General features: G+C 46.1%; 2 pseudogenes; one reads left to right on the top strand and one right to left on the bottom strand.

Annotated features, from left to right (window-relative positions):
* Nucleotides 1–520: 520 nt before the first annotated feature.
* Nucleotides 521–2691, bottom strand: LOC131926354 (putative HLA class I histocompatibility antigen, alpha chain H; annotated as a pseudogene).
* Nucleotides 2692–4502: 1811 nt separating this feature from the next.
* On the top strand, nucleotides 4503–4819 carry LOC131893752 (protein BEX3-like; annotated as a pseudogene).
* Nucleotides 4820–6284: the final 1465 nt, after the last annotated feature.

Here is a 6284-nt window from a genome sequence, read left to right as displayed (position 1 = left end):
TGTCTCCTTTCTGTACACTTACTAGGTTTTCCCTTAATGTGTAAAAAGAGTTCAAGAGCCAGGACAAGATGGTAAAAGGTAGAAATACAATGATGAAAGTAGATTCCTGGAAAAGTTACCTGAGGAACTACATCAGAGGACATAAATAGACTGACGGAGATCCAGGATAATGATGCTCTAGAGTACCCCCATTTTTTTTAAAATCTAAAGCCCAGACTTTAAAAAGTATTAGCACAGCTGTATAAGGTAGCACACAACTTTAATCCTAGCACTTGGGAGACAGAGGCAAGTGGATCTCTGAGTTTGAGGCTAGCCTGGTCTACATAGTAGGTTCCAAGACATCCAGCACTATGTAGAGATACCTTGTCCTAAAAAAAAAAAAAAAAAAAAAAAAGCAAAACAAAACAAAAAACTGCTAGTTCACTGAGTCCCAGATTAGGTAAGCACTCACACAAAGGTGTGTCTCATAGTAATTTAGAACAGGACATGAGCTTCTAGGGCTTCAACTCATGGAAAACCCTCAGACACCAATCTCTTCCCTACCTGAACTTTTCTTCCTCATCATTACAATGGCAGCCACAGCTCCAGTGACAACTCCAAGGAGAACCACACCAACAGTCATTCCAATTGTGGGCCAAGGAGGTGGTGGCTCTGGGAAGAGAGAGTAGAGTTGAGGGGTCCTAACCCCCAGCTCAGCACTGATCCCACTCAGGGTCTCCAGAAGGTCACCTGTTTTCCTTGACAACAGGATCTGTGCTCACATCCCTCCTTACCCCATCTCAGGGTGAGGGGCTCAGGCAGCCCTTCATGTTGCACATGACATGTGTATCTCTGCTCCTCTCCAAGGTACTACCACAGCTGCCCACTTCTGGAAGTTTCCATCGCCTCCAGGCCTGGTGTTCACCAGCTCCATGTCCTGGGTCTGGTCTTCCCCATCCCTCTCCCAGGTCAGGGTTATCTCAGCTGGGTAGAATCCGAGAGCCCAGCACCTTAAGGTGACATCACCTTCAGGTCTGGGGTGATGGGTTACATGTGCCTCTGGAGGGTCTGTGGAAAAGAGTTCGAAAATTCAAGTATTTTACAATTTTTTTCTGGAGAGTTAATTGGTATTCATGTGCATATCCTGCAATGCACAAGAGAATCAAGATGTAGGGGATGAGGGAGGGTTGGTGCAAACCCCACAGAAGCTGTCTACACTTAGGCACTAGTATAATTCCTTAGAAAAGAAAGGTTCCCTCGTTTCCCACCAAGAAAACAGGATTTCTGGTCCTGACTTAGGTGGAGGGATGAGCGACTCACCATCGCTTGAGTCAGACCTCCAAAGACACTGAGTGTGGGCAGAGAATTCATCCTCTGGGACGCCATGGTTCACTGTGGGCTGCAGACTGAACGGGGCTGCTGTTGGTTATTTCAGGGATCTCCTTTCCTATCATCCCAAGAGACCCTAGACTGTCCTGAGAGAAGGGCAAGTACTGGGAGAGTCACTCTCTGATCTTGGGTCAGGAAAACCAGGAGCACTCTTCTCCCTCCCTATACAAGAGAAAGCTACACTAGTTCAACTGGTCCCATTTTCCCCGTTCTTCGAGGTGTGTGTGCACCCTACTCTGAATGCAGATGGAGGAACTGCTTCTCAGCCCCTCTTACCTGAGCGCTGCAGAGTCTCCTTCCCTATCTTCAGGTGTCTGAGTAGCCAAGCAATGCACCAGCTCTCCAAGAAGATCTTCCACTTCTCTGCTACCTTTTTTGCCTCCCACTGTCGCTGGGTGATCTGAGCCGTCTTGTCTGCCACAGTCCAAGTTCTCAGGTCCTCGTTCAGGCTGATGTAACCACGGCCATCAAAGGCATGTCTATAGTGCCCGCGGAGCAAGAGTCCGTCTGGACTCACGTCACAACCAATGAAACACTGGAAGGTATGAGAGCCTGCCGCCCCCAAAGTCAGCCCTATCCACAGGACCCAACCCACCCACAGAATTTCCACCTAAGCTGAGCTGGAAACCGGGTCTCAGTCCGATGCTCTCCTGGGTCCAGGATCTCTGCGGGCCCCTCAGCCTCGGACCTAACCTAGGACTGGGACCCAGGGCGACTCGAGCTAGTCCGTGGGGATATGTGGGGGTCACTCACCATCATCACTCTGGTTATAGATCCGGATTGTAAATCTCAGATTTTCTCGTGCTGTGTTTGAATAATGCTCCATACCCTCTCTCTCCCACTCCCAATAATTACGCCCCATCTGATTCGCCCAAGGCACGCGCTGCTCAACCTTAGCCACCTCACTGTCGAAGCTCAGGATTTGCGTGTCCTCCACAAAGGCAACGATGAACACTTGGGGATCTCGGAGACCCATTCGAGAAGCAGTCGTCGTTACGGAATAGCTCAGAGAGTGTGACCCTGGGGGCGGTGCTCAGTGAGACCCAGACCGTCCTCCTGGGACCCTGGGCAAGTGCTGTGGCTGGGAAGGGCTCAGGGCGCTAGGCTCCGGACACATGAGGAGAAGGGATGGGAGAGTCTAGATGGGTGATGAGAAACAGCATTTGGGTTGCTGCCGGGACGGGGCGCCCTAGCTCCTCCCCCCAGTGGCTGTTTCCTTCCTGATCCACACTCACCAGCGCCACTATGGGTCTTCTTGGTCTGGGTCAGAGCCAAGAGTACTGAGAGGGGCAGGAGAGTGGGACTCTGTACTGCAGAACCCATCATTGGTGTCCAGGAAAACTGGAGGGATTGAGACCTTGTTCCTCTCTGTGGAGTTTATAGTGTCGTGGTTTGTGGGGAGAGACCACAGTGACTATGAGTGTCTTTCTCCAGAATTCCCACGTGCAGTGGGAGTGAGAACATGTGTCCAGATGGACAGAAGGAACAGCTGACATTGGTTGAAGACCACAGAAAGGAATTCCGGGAGATCAGGGAATTCCCAACCTTTGGCTTCCCCACCTCAAACACCTTGAAGGCAAAACCTCAGACCAGGGACTCATGGAGACCCCTTCCTCCTGTAATTGGAGCTCTTTGAGTTCTGTCAGGAGGTGTGTTGAGATTCCAAAGGTTTTGGTTTCAGGATCTCGCACTTGTGCTTATACATTATTAAGTACCTCAAAGTTTTATGTAGGTTAATTCCAATTATATTTACCATGTTAAAAGTTGCTCATGGTGACCAACATTGTAATCCTAGCATTTAGAAGACTGTGCTGAGGCAAGAGGTTTGATATGAGTTTAAGGCCAGCTTACCCTACATGACACTGACATTAAAAAAAAAAAAAAAGATTTATTTATGGGTGTGTGCGTGTGAATATGTGCGAATGCATGCCGTGTGTGAGAATGTCATGGAAGTCAGAAGAGGAAGTCAAATTCTCTAAAACTGGAATTGCAGGTGTCTGTGAGCTGGGTGCTAGAAACTAAACTGGGGTCATCTACAAGATCAGTAAGCACTCTTAACCATGGAACCATCTCTTCAGTCCCTTGATACTTTGACTTTAAAAAAAACTTTAAAAAAGTGAGACTGCCCTTACATTCTGCAAGTAAGTAGTGGTGGTGAAGAATGTAGTAACTCCTGGTTAGTTTTTCACAGCCTTGATTCAAACCAAGGTGTCAACAGATTAACTCAGTGTCAAGCACACCACAGTAAATATGGCAAGAAACTTAAGAAACATAAAAGTATTTATGATATCATACACCTCATAGCTAAGTGATTTTATGGGTTCCATCCAGCTTCAAACGCTATTGGTTTTTGTTGATCTTGGAGGCACATGACTTATTTCCACCATTCAAGAGGCTGGGGGTGGGTGGAGGGCCTGCAGAATGTCGGGGAATAGTAAATGTTTCTTAGAGGAAGTCAATGTACTTGGAGAACATGTAATTGCCTGTTGGGCCCAGAGAACAGATAAGTTTGTAAATGGTTTGAAAATTATTTTGTTTTGGAGCATTGGATGGGACTAAAGTAGATGATGATGGTATATGGCAAAAGTCTGTCCAGGATGCTGACAGGCTTCTTGCCATAGGAGACTCTTTTTTTTTTTTTTTTAAAGATTTATTTATTTAGTATACAGTGTTCTGCCTGCATGTATGTCTGTCTGCAGGCCAGAAGAGGGCACCAGATCTCATTACAGATGGCTGTGAGCCACCATGTGGTTGCTGGGAATTGAACTCAGGACCTCTGGAAGAGCAGTCACTGCTCTTAACCTCTGAGCCATCTCTCCAGCCCCCATAGGAGACTCTTAATAAAACAAAGGGGGAGGAATAGAGGTAATTATTTTCTCCTTTGGTGATTGGGGACATTAGGCAGGCTAGGGGAGAGAAGAATAAAGCCCTGTCCAAAATCTGCTGCTAACTTCCTTTATGTAAAATAACCATCATGAGGCTGCAGAGCTGCACAGCATCTGGCCACCAGCTCCCTGCTGCCATGTACATGGCAGGCTGGCATTAGGCCTAGGTGAGTGAAGCATGTCTGCCGGCACCTTGTGTTGCAGAGAAAATTGGGAAAGGGAGGACATGGCAAGGGATAGGCCCAGGAAAAGGAAGGAATGGAGCAGCCACTGTAAAAAGGACAAAAGACTGACTGCCCTTTGGGAAGAGGGAATGGCCAACAACCTACAGGAAACAAGAGAAGAGGATAGGCTCATTGACTTCCTCCTAATTTCCTACAGGCCGTACTCAATAGGTGGATTTATGATGAGATGGGTAGAGATGGAGAGGCTATGGATGATATGATGGGAAAGATGAGAAAAATCAAGAGAAAACTTAGGGAGCTACAGTCAAGAAACTATATATTCTTGGGGAGGAGCTCTCTAATCAACACTCTCATCATGATGAATTTTGCCTTATGCTTTGACTTCTACAATTTTCCATGAGGTTCATACATTGATTCAGACTGTCTTCTTCTTCCTAGTATTTTCTTGACATGCCTTTACTGATCTGTTTGTGGTGAGCTTTGTGTTATTTCCATGTGCTGAGTGGGTCTTGTGTTGCCAATCTAATTGGAGATTGTCTTCCCACTCGGTGTAAGTTTCTGTTAACAGTTTTGCCCATTTGCACAAGAAAATAATGTAAGTAAATAAAGCAATTGAAAATCAAAACAAACAACAAAAACAGTATAAGCTAAGCATGGTGGTGCATGCCTGCTGTGGGATGGTCTGTATGTCAAATGTGTTGCTGATTGGTCAATAAATAAATCACTGATTGGCCAGTGGCCAGGCAGGAAGTATAGGCGGGACTAACAGAGAGGAGAATTGAGAGAACAGGAAGCTGGGTGAGGGAGACACTGCCAGCCGCCGTCAGGACAAGGAAGATGTAAAGTATCGGTAAGCCACAAGCCATGTGGCAAGGTATAGATTTATAGAAATGGATTCATTTAAGCTGTAAGAACAGTTAGCAAGAAGCCTGCCACGGCCATACAGTTTGTAACCAATATAAGTCTCTGTGTTTACTTGGTTGGGTCTGAGCGGCTGTGGGTCTGGCAGGTGACAGAGATTTGTCCTGAGGTGGGCCAGGCAGGAAAACTCTAGCTACACATGCCTTTGATCCCAGTACTCTGAAGACAGGGGCAGGCAGATCACCATGTGTTTGAGTACACAGTGAGCTCCAGGACAACTAGAACTACAGAGAAAAAACCCTTTCTCAAAAAGCAAGACAAACAAACAAATCGGCATGCCAGAGTTCCATATTTTGAGTGATAGTCCCTGGACTCTGTCACTTCCCTTTCTGAAATTTCCCTGCGAGTGTCACACAGAAGCTGGCAGCTGTGAAAAGGAAAATCAGACCAATGACCAAATGGCAATAAATTTTCAAACAGAGAAAAGGGTAAATTAGAATAAGACTAAGTAATCAGAAAAGAATAAATCTAAGCACATTCCCCCAAAACCCATGAAAGCAACTATTCATAAAACAATTTAGTCACAAACGGTTTAGCCTCATTTGTCTGATGAATATATATCTTCTGTTTTAAGAAATGCAGACCGAAGCTCAGTATGGTAACAAAGACCTGAAATCCCAGCATTTAAAAAGTGAGGCCTGCCTGGCTGGGGTGTGTGTGTGTGTTGGAGATTGCAAGGAAGGGAATCAATGAATTACCCACAAAGAAAAAAGCACAAGAAAAGTGTTTTAAACTTGTATCTTTCTGGGCTGTGGTGGCAGCACATGCCATTAATCCCTTCACTCAGGAGGCAGAGGAATGTGGATCTCTGAGTCAGAGGCTAGCCTGGTCTACAGAGTGAGTTCAGGACAGCCATGGCTGAACAGAGAAACCCTGTCATGAAAAACCAAATAATAATAGTAATAGTAATAATAATAATAATAAT

Source organism: Peromyscus eremicus, chromosome 16_21 (assembly GCF_949786415.1).
Source record: "Peromyscus eremicus chromosome 16_21, PerEre_H2_v1, whole genome shotgun sequence".
NCBI classification, from domain to species: domain Eukaryota; kingdom Metazoa; phylum Chordata; class Mammalia; order Rodentia; family Cricetidae; genus Peromyscus; species Peromyscus eremicus.
This window is presented reverse-complemented; position numbering and strand designations above follow the sequence as displayed.